The sequence below is a fragment of the Canis lupus genome, chromosome 31 (genome assembly GCF_011100685.1).
Source record: "Canis lupus familiaris isolate Mischka breed German Shepherd chromosome 31, alternate assembly UU_Cfam_GSD_1.0, whole genome shotgun sequence".
Lineage (NCBI taxonomy): Eukaryota > Metazoa > Chordata > Mammalia > Carnivora > Canidae > Canis > Canis lupus.
Window position 1 is genome coordinate 8,759,702 of NC_049252.1, and position 13,137 is coordinate 8,772,838.

At 36.1% G+C, this 13,137-nt stretch overlaps 1 protein-coding gene across 8 annotated transcripts in view; it reads left to right on the forward strand.

The window, feature by feature from the left end:
• Positions 1-13,137, forward strand: part of ROBO1 (roundabout guidance receptor 1) — a 1,125,490-nt gene that overhangs the window by 876,341 nt on the left and 236,012 nt on the right. The window lies entirely within an intron of this gene.

Consider the following 13,137-nt stretch of genomic DNA (forward strand, 5'->3'; position numbering starts at 1 on the left):
GACACAAGTGACTGAGCCACCCAGGCGCCCCTCATGTCCCAACATTTTAATGTAAAGCTAAATATATTTTATATTATAATGTTGGCTTGTCAGCCAAGGAGTTTGTCCTGTTGAGTTAGCACATTTCCCCCATGTAACCACAAGTAAATGGAATTTTCTGTGTCTTTTTAATTTCTTTTTAAAAATCACAATTAATGTTGTTTGTTTCTTTCACTGTCAGAACTGTTTCCTAAAAATACTACCCTTAAAATAATCTTTGATTGTAGAATTTTAATTCTGTGACCTTCAGAATAAATTTATGTTCCATAGTTTGTATTAAACCTAAGAAATGCAAAGCTAAGACTGTATGTCTGCACAAATACATTTAACTCACAGACTTTATTGTCTGGTGAAACAACTATCAATTGGTAGGAAATTTACCCATAGTAACTTAATTTTTTTTATAGTAACTTAATTTATGAAGCATATTGAATGATTCTCTTTTCATTGCAACTTTTGTTATTCCTTGTATTGTGTGAGTTGTGAAATTTGAGAAATCACTCTAATAAGGATGATGGGTAAATATTTGAGCTTTTCTGTTAAATTTAAAATACCAACCAGAGGACCACAAACACTGTGGTCCTACATATAATGAGTGTGGTGTGGGGAGTTCTGAGGGTACATAGAGAACTGTTAAGCAGGAGGAATATCAGAGAAAAGTCTAATTTTTCCACAGATGCATCTATTTTGGACTATGGAGATTGTTTTAGAGAACTAACAAATGAGATTATATGAGGTCATTAAGAAAAACTGAGGTCTTGTGAAGACAGGATTATTCTGGATAATAACTGGCATTATCTGTATATAGCCAACAAGATTATAATACATGGCATGATTTGGTAGTAGCTAACTACTGTCTCTCAAACCATAATAAAGTTTAATTGAAAATTTACTATCATGCCTTCCTTTGTCTCAAAAACAATTATAGTTTATATAACTATGAAACATATTTAATACATATTTTTAGAATGTTTCCTCTGTGCAAAGCACTTTTCTAGGTACTAGAAAAGAGTACAAGCATAAAGCACTGTGACATTAATAGTGTCCAAATACTTTTCTCAAAAAATGCAGACAAATCAATAACTATTATGATAGATAATATGTGGTATCTACAGTAAAAAAGGTGATTCATTAAGAAATTAGGTATTTGTGTAATCTTTTTTTAGCAACTTTGTTTTTTTTTTTTTTTAAAGAGAGAGAGAGAGAAAGTGAGTTTGAGTGGGGGGAGGAGCAGTGGGTGAGGGAGAGAGAGAATGGAACCTTAAGCAGGTTCCATGCCCAGCATAGAGCCCAACAGGGTGCTGGACCTCACAACCTTGTGATCATGACCTGAGCTGAAATCAAAAGATGGACGCTTAACTGACTGAGCCACATAGGCACCCCTGTAATATTAAGTTAAAAATGGAACATAAAAAAAATTAAAATAAAATAAATAATAAAAATAAAAATAAATTTAAAAAAATGGAACATCAGATATCTTTAACTGCAAACATATGGTGGTAATTTTTTTTTTTTTAGTATTATAGTGTCTTTGCCAGTTGTGAAGAAAAATCAAAACAATGTAGCATTTCACCACATAAGTGTTGCTGTGTCATTTATGGCAATTTTAATAGTAACTTATTGTTATTTTGCTTTGTACATTTTGTTCCAGTTATTTCTTTTCTCCTAAGTACTGTACAAAAGGAACTGTGCTTGATTAATCCAGTTCAAACTAATAAGTAAAATGTGTAGACACACACCCTGAGCTGAACAGTTCCTTACAACCAGGCAAAATAGTAGTGTAGTATCATAGGTACAAAAACAATAATACATTACATTCTAAAATGAATAAGTGAGGGGCACCTGGGTGGCTCAGCCGGTTAAACATCTGCCTTCAACTCAGGTCATGATCCCAGGATCCTGGGATAGAGCCCCATGTCAGGCTGCCTGCTCCGTGGGGTTCTGCTTCTCTCTCTCCCTCTGCACCTCCCTACCCTGATGCTTATGCTCACTCTGTTTCTCTCAAATAAATAAATAAAATCCTAAAAAATAAAATGAATAAATAATAATGCAAAAAATTGGAGATCTGTTTTAGTAGATATTGTTCCCCATTACAATAGTGTTCAAATATGAAAATTTATCAGATAAGACAAAAAAACAAGTCTTTTTTTTTACTCTTTATAATCATAAAGTCCTATATTTAAACAGTATCATCTGATAGTGATATTTTTAATGCCTTTTGTCTTTTTCTCTTATTCTCCCCTGAAAAAACCTCGTATGTGTGTGTATGTGTGTATGCGTGCACGTGTGCATTTTTTTTCTTATTTACTCAGAGTTAGGTAAGGTTTAAAAAAATATATAATAGTTTCTATACATGTTTTAAAAGGTTATTATGAAAAGCATAAGATCTTTTTGCTAAGAACTTTAGATCCTAAAAATGGTTATATTTAATTCAAAATTCATCTATTTATGCAAGCTAATTTTGAAAATGAATTTTGAGGTTAATTTAGCTTTAAGTAATAAATTTATTTGTTAGAGAATTAATCAACTTTCAAGCTATGCATTGCTATGTAAAAAATACCTTCCTTAGTAACTTTTTTGTCCCTGAAAAATTTATTTGTATGTATATAATCTTGTTTAAAAATTTATTAAGATTACTAAAGTATAGGCTCTTTATGCATAGCCTCCCAGGGGAAATGCTGTATCAGTTTATATCTGAATTCTCTCAACACTGCTTACACTAGGCAATTGATTTGTTTTCACTTTCTTAAACATTGTGGATACCAGGATTATTTCTTTTAGTTAAGAGCTAGCAAACTGATCATCCAAGGCCAAGAAAAGGGTTCAGAAGGTAAATGACATTTCTTCCTAAGCCATGAAGCGAATGGTTTGTTTTGTTTGCTTATTTTTAGGAGAAGAGGAATAAATAAGATGGATTAGGGTAGTTTGGAAGCTAAGTTAACATATTCTTCCTGATGAGGAAGGAGTAGATCTCATTATGTTCCTAGTAAGATGGGAAAAAGGTAGTTGATGAATTCGTGAACTCTGTAAGTAGCAGAGAATGCAGCAAGCCAACTGTCTGAAGGACCTTGCACTGTTATGATGAGAGGAATCTCACTGTAGAGGCAACAGGTTGTTGTACAATAAATTTTAATTATAGGACATAAAAAGTTATGTCATTCTCAGCCGAGTCAGTGTGCCATGGATTCTTCTGACCCATCCCAGATGAGACATTTATCTATCTAACATTTGCCAAGATGATCTTGCCGGTCAACAGACCCTCCCATCCCTCATTCTTTCACTCCCAGTAGTTGGACCAGAAATAGCATGCAATGCAGCGGTGACTGCATTTGGGTATATTTTGGCATAGTTCCCTGGCCTTCTAACTGAAAGCAGCTGACATTTAACTGAAAGAACATGGTGGATTGAAACCAAGCATATGAAATTTCAGATCCAAAGAATCCCCTGAAATGAAGAAACTATAAAACAAGTGTAATTTTTGGCCTTGCTCCTACAGTAACTGGGAGGAACCATTGGCTTGGTGGCAGGGAGACTACTTTCCCCAGATCCCTGTACACTCCCCACTGCTAAAATTTCCCCACTGGTGAATGGTCCCTGGCTGTAGTTGGCAGTCCCTCTGCAATGGCCTCCCCTGCTGGTTTACCACTGGCTCCCATTCTGCACACTGTTTCTTCTCACATAGTTTGCATATTTCCTGATTGGCTGCTGCTTCTTGCCCTTAGTCCTAAAATTCTAAAGTTTTGTAGTGAAAAATGCAAGTATGGTCTATAAAATCCAAGAGGGTCTCAGTGGATCCTGAAGATGTTGTTACAGTTCTGAACAGATTGGATATTGAGAATATGAGTTCTCTAGGTTAATTATGACCTGTACCACTCCTTAGTTATGAGACATAGGACAACTTAGTTCACTTGATTCCCCTCGGTTTCTTCATCTGAACAATAAAGAATCAGAGAAACTATCCTATAGATTCTTTGACTGAATTAAACGATGTGCCATTTAGAACATTTCTTGGCTCAGCGTAAACATTCAATAAATACTTTCCATAATTACTATATTGTTTTTATTGATATTACCCTACTGTAGACGTGGTTAGGTATTTCTTTTTATTTTTATTTTTTGGTATTTCTTTTTAAAATTGGATCTTTCAGGGGCAGTTTAAAATTGAGTTTTCGGAAAATTAAGATTATTTTAAACTTCATTAAGAGTCTTTAAGAGTCTTGATCCTTGACATTTCCAAACCAGTGTTTCTTAACTAGCTGGACTAGAGAAGGCTTCAAGGGAGTTGGGGAATGGGGTGTATTAGAATGTCAAGAGGATATGACACCCTGCAAATTCTGATATAAACAGCCTCCACCCAAACACTGTTCTTTGGTAATTGCTGAGAGGTTTACATCATATCTCTCAAGTATGTTCACAGTAGGAGAGAAGCTAGGGACTATATTTATAAGCTATTTTTAAAAATATTTTTACTTATTTAAATTTAGTCAGGTTTCCATGAGTAAAAGTGAAGTTTTAAAGACTAATTGTTTAGATGCTCTCGACAAAACTGCTACTTTAAATTTGTTGTATTCATCTCCTCTTGCTGCTTTAACAAATCACCACAAATTTAGCATTTTAAAAACACATACTTATTTCACTGTGATATAGCTTAGAAGTCCGAATGGGCTCAGCTAGGTCCCTTGCTTGGGATCCCATGAGCTAGAATGAAGATGTTGATTAAGGCTGTGTTGCCTACTGAAGATTTTAGAAAAAAATTCCTCTTCCAGTATTATTCAGATTGTTTGCCAAATTTGGTTCATTGTGGTTGTGGTTGTAGGAATGAGGTCCCGGTTATCTTGTTGCCTGTCAAACAGAGGCCAGGCTTTGCTCCTGTTGCTTAACTTTATTCCAACAAGGGCTGGCTGAGTCTCTCTCATGCTTTACAGCCTTTTGCTGCATCTCATGCTTTGCAAGCTCTCATGCTTTACATGACTTTTGCTGCATTTTTTCTGATACAGATCAGAGAAGGCTCTCTGCTTATAAGGGTTCCTGTGATTACATCAGGCCCACCTGTATAATCCAGTGTGTCCTCTCTGTCTTAAGATGTATTGCCTTAATTACATCTGCAAAGCATCTTTTGCCATGTGAGGTAACAACAGTAGTCCCAGATCCGAAGGAGTAGGTAGGGCATGAATATCTTTGGAGAGCTAGTGTATCTATCATCCCTAGGTTGTTCTAAATCCAAATATTTTAAAATGTGAAAGTCTTAGGGAACCTTTTTCTGTTCTCCCTTTTACTCATTCAACAGCTTATATGAAATATCCAAGGATGTCCAAGAAACTTACTCTAGTTGAGAAATAAAGTCAATATACCCCTACTTAGATATAAGGGGCTCAAGAGAGCTACAAAAAAAAAAAAAAAAAAAAGTACCTAAAGGGAATTGCAGCTATTTCTAACAGGAAGAAAAAAAAGATCAAGGAAAGCTTCTTTGAAGAGGTAGCTTTTGAAAAGTATCCTGAAAGATGAGTAAGGGAAAGATATTTTTTGTCTTATGGATGATAACGCATAAAAGCAGAGACATATGCTATATTCAGGATATGGCAGTAGCTAGGTAAGATTCATGGTGATATATAATGAAAATGGAAATTTGTATGACCATGCTAAGAAGTTAGAACTTTATTCTATAATAGGAGTCAGTGAAACTTTTAGGCTGCGGGAAATAATAGACTAACAGACATGTTTTAGAAAAGGTGACCCTGCTGTCACTGGGGAGGCTGCATTGCCTGGAATGGCTGTTGGAAGCCATTGGAAGGCTGTTGTGCAGAAGGAGAAGCCAAAGGCAGAATATGTCAGTAGGAAGGGTAGAAATTATGCAGTCAGGTGGAGAAATTCTTTCAGGGTGATCGACTGCCTAAATGAAGGGCTGAAGGTAAAGGTAGAGTTCAGATGGGACATTTTCTAGCCTTGGAAACTGAGGACGGTGATGCTATTATCTGAAAATAAAGGAGATAGGAAGAACAATAGGGTTTCTGAGTGAGAAGATGGAGCTTGGATTTGTTCATTTAATATCCTCGTGCAATCTGAGAAGGAAATCAGGAGAGTTGCAGGCCAGAGCTATGTTTAGGAGATGCATCAGCAATATGATAGTCAAGGCAGAAACAGGGGTAAGGACATTTAGTAAAAAATGCAGAAGAGGGGTGACTGGTTGGTTTCAGTCAATAGGTATGTGATTCTTGACCTTGGGTTGTGAGTTTGAGCCTCATGTTCGGTATAGAGATTACTTAGAAATAAAATCTTTAGGGACGCCTGAGTGGCTCACTGGTTGAGCATCTGCCTTTGGCTTAGGGCATGACCCTGGAGTCCTGGGATCGAGTCCCACATCGGGCTCCCTGCATGGAGCCTGCTTCTCCCTCTGCCTGTGTCTCTGCCTGTCTCTGTGTGTCTCTCAGGAATAAATAATTTTTTAAGAAAAAAGAAATAAAATATTTTTAAAAATTGCAGAAGAAACCCACAAACTCCTTTGCGAGACTAATAATAGTCTCGCAAATAGATAATCCACATATGACAAAGGAGGTAGCAGGAATTTAATTGGTGAAGGAAGTTCATATGCAATCACATGTGATGGTTGAGAAAAACCTCCAGCAGGGCAACTTCAAAATTAGACAAGAAAAGTGTGTATTCTTTTACCAGTCTCTCCCTGTTTCCCCCAATAAATAAGGTCTGAGGATCTCATTTAAAACATGGTGTCTATAGGTGACAACATTGTATTAAATAGTGAAATTCACTAAGAGAGTAGAACTTTAATATTCTCTCTCTCTCTCTCTCTCTCTCTCTCTCAGACACACACACACACACACACACACACACACAAAAGTTAAATATGTGATGCGACAAATATATTGATTAACTGGATGGGGAATCCTTCCACAATGTATACACATACCAAATCATGATATATACCTTAAATATCTTACAATTTTGTTTTTTTTTTTATTTTTTTATTTTTTTATTTTTTTATTGGTGTTCAATTTACTAACATACAGAATAACACCCAGTGCCCGTCACCCATTCACTCCCACCCCCCGCCCTCCTCCCCTTCTACCACCCCTAGTTCGTTTCCCAGAGTTAGCAGTCTTTACGTTCTGTCTCCCTTTCTGATATTTCCCACACATTTCTTCCCCCTTCCCTTCTTTTCCCTTTCACTATTATTTATATTCCCCAAATGAATGAGAACATATAATGTTTGTCCTTCTCCGACTGACTTACTTCACTCAGCTACAATTTTGTTTGTCTGGAAAACCTCAATAAAGCTGAAAACTTAAGATTTATTTATTTATTTATTTATTTATTTATTCATTCATTCATTCATGAAAGATACAGGCAGAGACACAGGCAGAGGGAGAAGCAGGCTCCCTGTGGAGAGCCGAATGTGGGACTCGATCTCAGGACCCTGGGATCACAACCTGCGCCAAAGGCAGACGCTCAACCACTGAGCCACGCAGGCACCGCAATAAAGCTGAAATTTAAAACAACAACAACTGTTGAGACAGTTTTGGGGACAAGATGGGAAAGTACCTCTTCCAAGAAGAGATCATTGGCTAAGTGAGGGAAGCTTCAAGTTGTAGAGGGCAGCCAAAGAGAATACCTTGAGGGCTGATAACTGGGAGGTCCTGGCAGAGGCTAAAAATCTAACCTCTGGTTGAGTTGAGTTGAAGCCACTTCATTTGACAGGCAAGCCCCCATGGGTTCTGGGTGAGGAAAATTAATCAGGGCCGAATGTTCAGTCCTGGTTCCAGGCAATTCAGTCTGCGGTTAGACTAGTTCTTTGTGTTGAGGAATCCTTCTTTTAAGTTTATTCATTTCTGTGCCTTTCTACTCTTGTGTTGTTCAGCTTCCTTAGTTTCCTGGTAATGAGTCTTTGAGGGAAAAAGATCCATCATCATTTCCTCTGAGCCAAGGAAGAAATCTTCAACCATAGTTAGACCAGAATAATTAGAGGCATCATTATGTTCTTGAAGCAACTGTTCCCCACATCTTTTTTCTATTCAGAATACCTCATGGGGTAACAAAAGTATGATTTTTCTTCCCTTATTTTCCAAAAATCCCTGTTTCTTTGAGGTTCATTTAAGCAGATTCTACCTCTCAATATCCTTTCTCCTTGCTATCATACACTGATATCTCCAGTTCTTTTCTTTCGGTAATAACTTTAACACCACATTTATTGCCTTTCTTTCAATTATGAAATCTGTCACCATCTTAGAGAGTTGGACTTTAGTTCCCTGATCTTTTTATCTACAATAATTTTTTTATTCTGCTTTTCCTTGGTCCTATCCTAGGTCTTATCACCTTCAAAATCATACTTTCTCCAAAATCTATACTTCAGACTTTGTCATTACATCTAACTCATCAGTAAGAGTCTACTTCCAAACACACGCCAACTCTGTCTATAATACTTCTCTCCATCTCTACTAGGACCACCCTGACATGAATTACTTTCTACTGTATTACTTCATGGTTCTGCACTGGTCTTCCTGCCTCCCTACATTCCACCTAGACCCTCTATGATACAGAACAGGAGTTCAGCAGATAGTTGAACTAATGAATGATTTATGCATGTTGAGGAAAAAGAAAGCATTTGGGATTTTTAAAAGCAGTTCCCAGAATATGTGCTGAGGTAATAATGGTAAGTCTCTTCACTATTGTTTAAGTTGTGGAAAACTTGACTTCTAGACTTGGCCTTACTTATGTATACCATTAATCAAAGTGCTTTGGACACGTACCCATACTGATTCCATGTTTCCGCTTCCTGAGGATCTGCTGGTACTGAATCTCTGGCTAGCATTGGTTGGTCCCATTGTCAGAGTTTGTTCGTGATAACAACTTGGGTGTAGCATAGTTCATCAAATGTCTGCTGGTGGTCCTAGTGAAGGAGGGATCTGAAATGGGTGAGGAGGTACATGAGAGAGCTGTTGTTGAGGTGTGGGCCTGCATGTGTGCCTCTGGTTTCTTCTGGTGTGTCCTAGGAGAGGAAAAATGTCCCCAGTTCTGCTTGCTTCCCAACGTTAAATAACCATCTCCTTGTCAGAATGCCAGACCTCAAACACCGCCCCCTCCCTGTTAAAGAAGAAGGCCTGTTTATAGTCTGAGAAGGTCGAATGGAGAATTCGTCTGGCCAGATCAACAGCTGGGAGCTGGAGGCATTATATATTTCAATCTCAAATCTTGATAATATATCAGGAATGTTTCCTGTGTTTTACATGACAGTCGAACATTTGTCAGAATGCTGACCTTGAGGCATTGTAAGATTCCATAACATCAAAGTTTCCATTAAGTTCAGCATATTCTCTTTAGCAGAAGTCACTCAGTTTAGAAAGAAATATGGATTTGAAACAAAAAGCGTCTCTTTTAACCGAAGGCCATATATAAGGTACTGGCTTAAAGTTTGGGCCTTAAAAGAGGGAGGCTGACCTGGTTCTCCTGGGGCTTCACCAATTATTGATGTGTGACCTTAGGCAAATTACCTCAACCCATGATTGTTCTGAATTTTAGCATGTATCACCGTTACCATAAGGGCTTCATAAAATACAGATTGCTAATGGTACCCCCAGAGTTTCTGATTCAGCAGTTCTGGAGTTGGGTCTGAGAGTTTGAATTTCTAAAGTGTTCCCATATGATGCTAATGCTGCTGGTCCAGAGACAACACTTTGAGAACCACTGCCTTAACCTCTTCAAATCTGTTTCTTTATGTAAAAACAAGGCATATTTAGAGCAGTTGTAAGAATAGGGCACAATTTGAAACATCAGGCTCACAATCAGGATTGGTCTGATGTTTCACTCTTGAGTTAACCATTTATGGTTCATTCATTGCCAAAAGCACACAAAATTTAAATTTTCAAAATTTGAAGTTTTTTACATCTGCCTATTAACCATTACAATAGCAAAAACACATTTTTTCCTGTCATTTATGCCCATGTCCAATAGCTACAAAATGTAGCCTGCCTATGAGGCTACCATCTTTTCTTAGGTACACAACTTAGGACCTGTTATATTCATTGGATTCCACAAATTTGTTACCTAATGATACCACCCATTTGGGGTCTTGAAAATTAGCTCTTAAAAGGTTGACTATTAAAAAAAAAAAGTTGAGGGCAGCCCAGGTGGCTCAGCGGTTTAGCGCCGCCTTCAGCCCTGGGTGTGATCCTGGAGTCCCGGAATCGAATCCCATCTCGGGCTTCCTACATGGAGCCTGCTTCTCCCTCTGCCTGTGTCTCTGCCTCTCTCTCTCTATGTCTCTCATGAATAAATAAGTAAAATCTTAAAAAAAAAAGTTGAATATTGATGAATAAATATAAGAACTAATATTTAGTACCTGAGCTCTTTTGGAGTTTTTTAAATGGATTTAAATATGAATAATCAGTTTAACTCCCTTTTAAATGTAATTAATCTTTAGTTAACTAACATTGTAAACATTATTCTAAAAAGTCAATAGAATAATTTGGGATGGGATTTTTAGAGGATTAAGAGGATAAAATTCAGAAGTGGCTCTTTAGGACTAGAGAAAATAATGCTGATGATTTCTAATGTCTATCATCGTTTATAGATTACAATGACAATCCAGAAAGTGAAGTACATTTTGGTCAAATGCATATTATTCATTTAATTGTATAAATATGATGTTTTAAAAAGTATTTTTTTTTTTTGGTCAGTATGCTCTAAACATAAAATATATCAAAGAAGATTAGATAATCTAGTTCATTTTCATTAAGATGGACTGTACCTAAAGGTCAGGGCACATAAGTAGATATAGACTTTATGAGGTATAACTGGGCTCTTGCAATTATTGGTTATACACTAACTGTTGGGAGAATTAATTGTATGTTCTTACAGTGTTTGGGTTACCTTGAAAAATTCAGTGACCTTTAAAATTATGGTACTATATTTTATCTCCCAAGATGACATTCTTGTAATAAGCATAGAGAAGTTATTCAGCTTTAGATAGCTTCTATAGTCTTCTGGTGACATGTTTATTCACTTTGTTTATGTGCTTGTTCTTGGCCTTTTCCCCTGAAATTTTTTATACTGTTTTTTGCACTGGTACGATATTTACTACAGGTTAAGTATACTTTTTAAGTTTAGCTGAAGTTTTGTTCCTATACAAAATTAACAGTAAATTCTGGAAACAGCAATTTACATTTCCTGTTCAAAACCCATTTCTGATGTTCAAAACTGTAAATGGATTATAACTATTGTATAGATTAATTAGCAAATTGATCATCCTTTCAGAATACAATTTGTTACCCATGAAGCTTAAAAAAAAATAGAAAGTTCAGGTAGTGTATCATTTCTGAATATTCCCTTGGAACTAACTATATTTTAACATTTAAATGTTCTCTCTTCTTAGAATAAAAACAACATGTAAAAGTGCTTTTTCATTTGGGTGTATTTTCCCACTTTTATTTGCCTTAGTGTTTTAAAAAGGAGGAGAGGTGGAAGATTGTTCTAGGTTTTCACCATTTTATGTTGAGTGAATGAGCAGCTTGTGATATTTCAAGTTTCTTTTGCAGTACTTTTTTGTTTCTACTAGGATGTTTGTTTAAATCAAAATATTTTTTTCTGTTTAATGATATTTAAAATAGACTTTTCTTCCTTTTTGTGCTATCGTGTGTGACCTAGTTTTAAAAATTAAGCTTAAAGTAATGCTAGTTGTAGCAGTAATAACAGTGCATGAAGCCTGAGCAGAGAATTTTAAAGACACATAATAATATGTAAAGCATAGTTTAATGAGGTTATCTGAACCACTTTAAGTTTCAAGTACCATATAATTTGAATAATTATGGTGTAAAATGTTAATGAAAAACTCACATTGCCTGGCACTGTAGAGATGTGAAAATTGTTTAAGGCAAATTATCTACCCAGGTAGCTCTCACAGGATGGCATTAGCAAATTTGCCTTGCTGAATCTACCTTTGCCAGCATTGTGCCTGGCTTTGCAGGTTCAGAAACCTGGTTTGTTAGCACTCCAAGAGTAAATCTGTTTCTCAGAGAGATTCATGTTAATCAAACTTAGGGAAACTTATTAGAATAAACCAGGACACTAACTCAGACGTTTAATGTTCTCCAAAACACCACGTTTTCTCTTAATGGCTATAATACAAAGACATATTCCCTTTGGGCTGCCACTGGGTAAAAATGAAATCAAAGTGACCAGGGTGTGGTTCAAATGTTTAGTGGCATCAGATTTAGTGAACTTAATGATACCATCTTCAAAATGGCACTCTGTGCTCCCAGGACCAGATAAATCACATTTTTGTTCATTGGCACCTTTCTCAATGGACAGTAGTTGGATGTTAATCTCAAACTTCTGGTTTATGATTACCTTTTTATTTATTATTTTGTTGATCATTTCTCACCCTTTCTAGTTATAACCTTCTTTTTTAGGTAAATTAGACCATCCTTTCAGAATATGAGCAAATTTTGGTGCTCTAGAAAACATCTCATCCATTTGGCCAAGACCTTTTAAAATGTTTGATATTTTGGCAAACTATAAAAGTTAGTCGAAATATGAAAACAACCTATAATCTTCATTGCATTTTTTTTGAAAAATCCCTATTAAAATTGTATACAATTTCCAACATGTATACAATTTTGGAAAATTTTTAATAGTTGCCATAAAGGATTTATTTGGGAATTATAATGTGAATTTCTAATTCTTACATTTGGGTAAAAGAATTTATGGCTCATTTCTGATTATAAAAGTAAAACTAATATGTGCTCTTCCAAGAGAAATCATAGAATACAGAAACGAATAAAGAAGAAAGTAGAATTCATCCATAATCTTGACATGCAGAGAAAGCAACTTTTCACATTTTGGCATATATATTTTCAATGCAAATATATTCCTTGACTTTGAAGTGATTATATTAGTGAGGCTTCTCCAGAGAAACAGAAATAATATTAGGTCTACATGGAGGAGAGATTATAGACAAAATAGGAGATGGGAGGTGACTGACAAATTCTGCAAAGCATACTCACAGACTGGAGATTCAGAGAAGAGTTGATACTGCTGTCTTGAGTCTGGAGGTAGAATTCCTTGTGGTGTGAATGGAGGGAGGAGGGATGA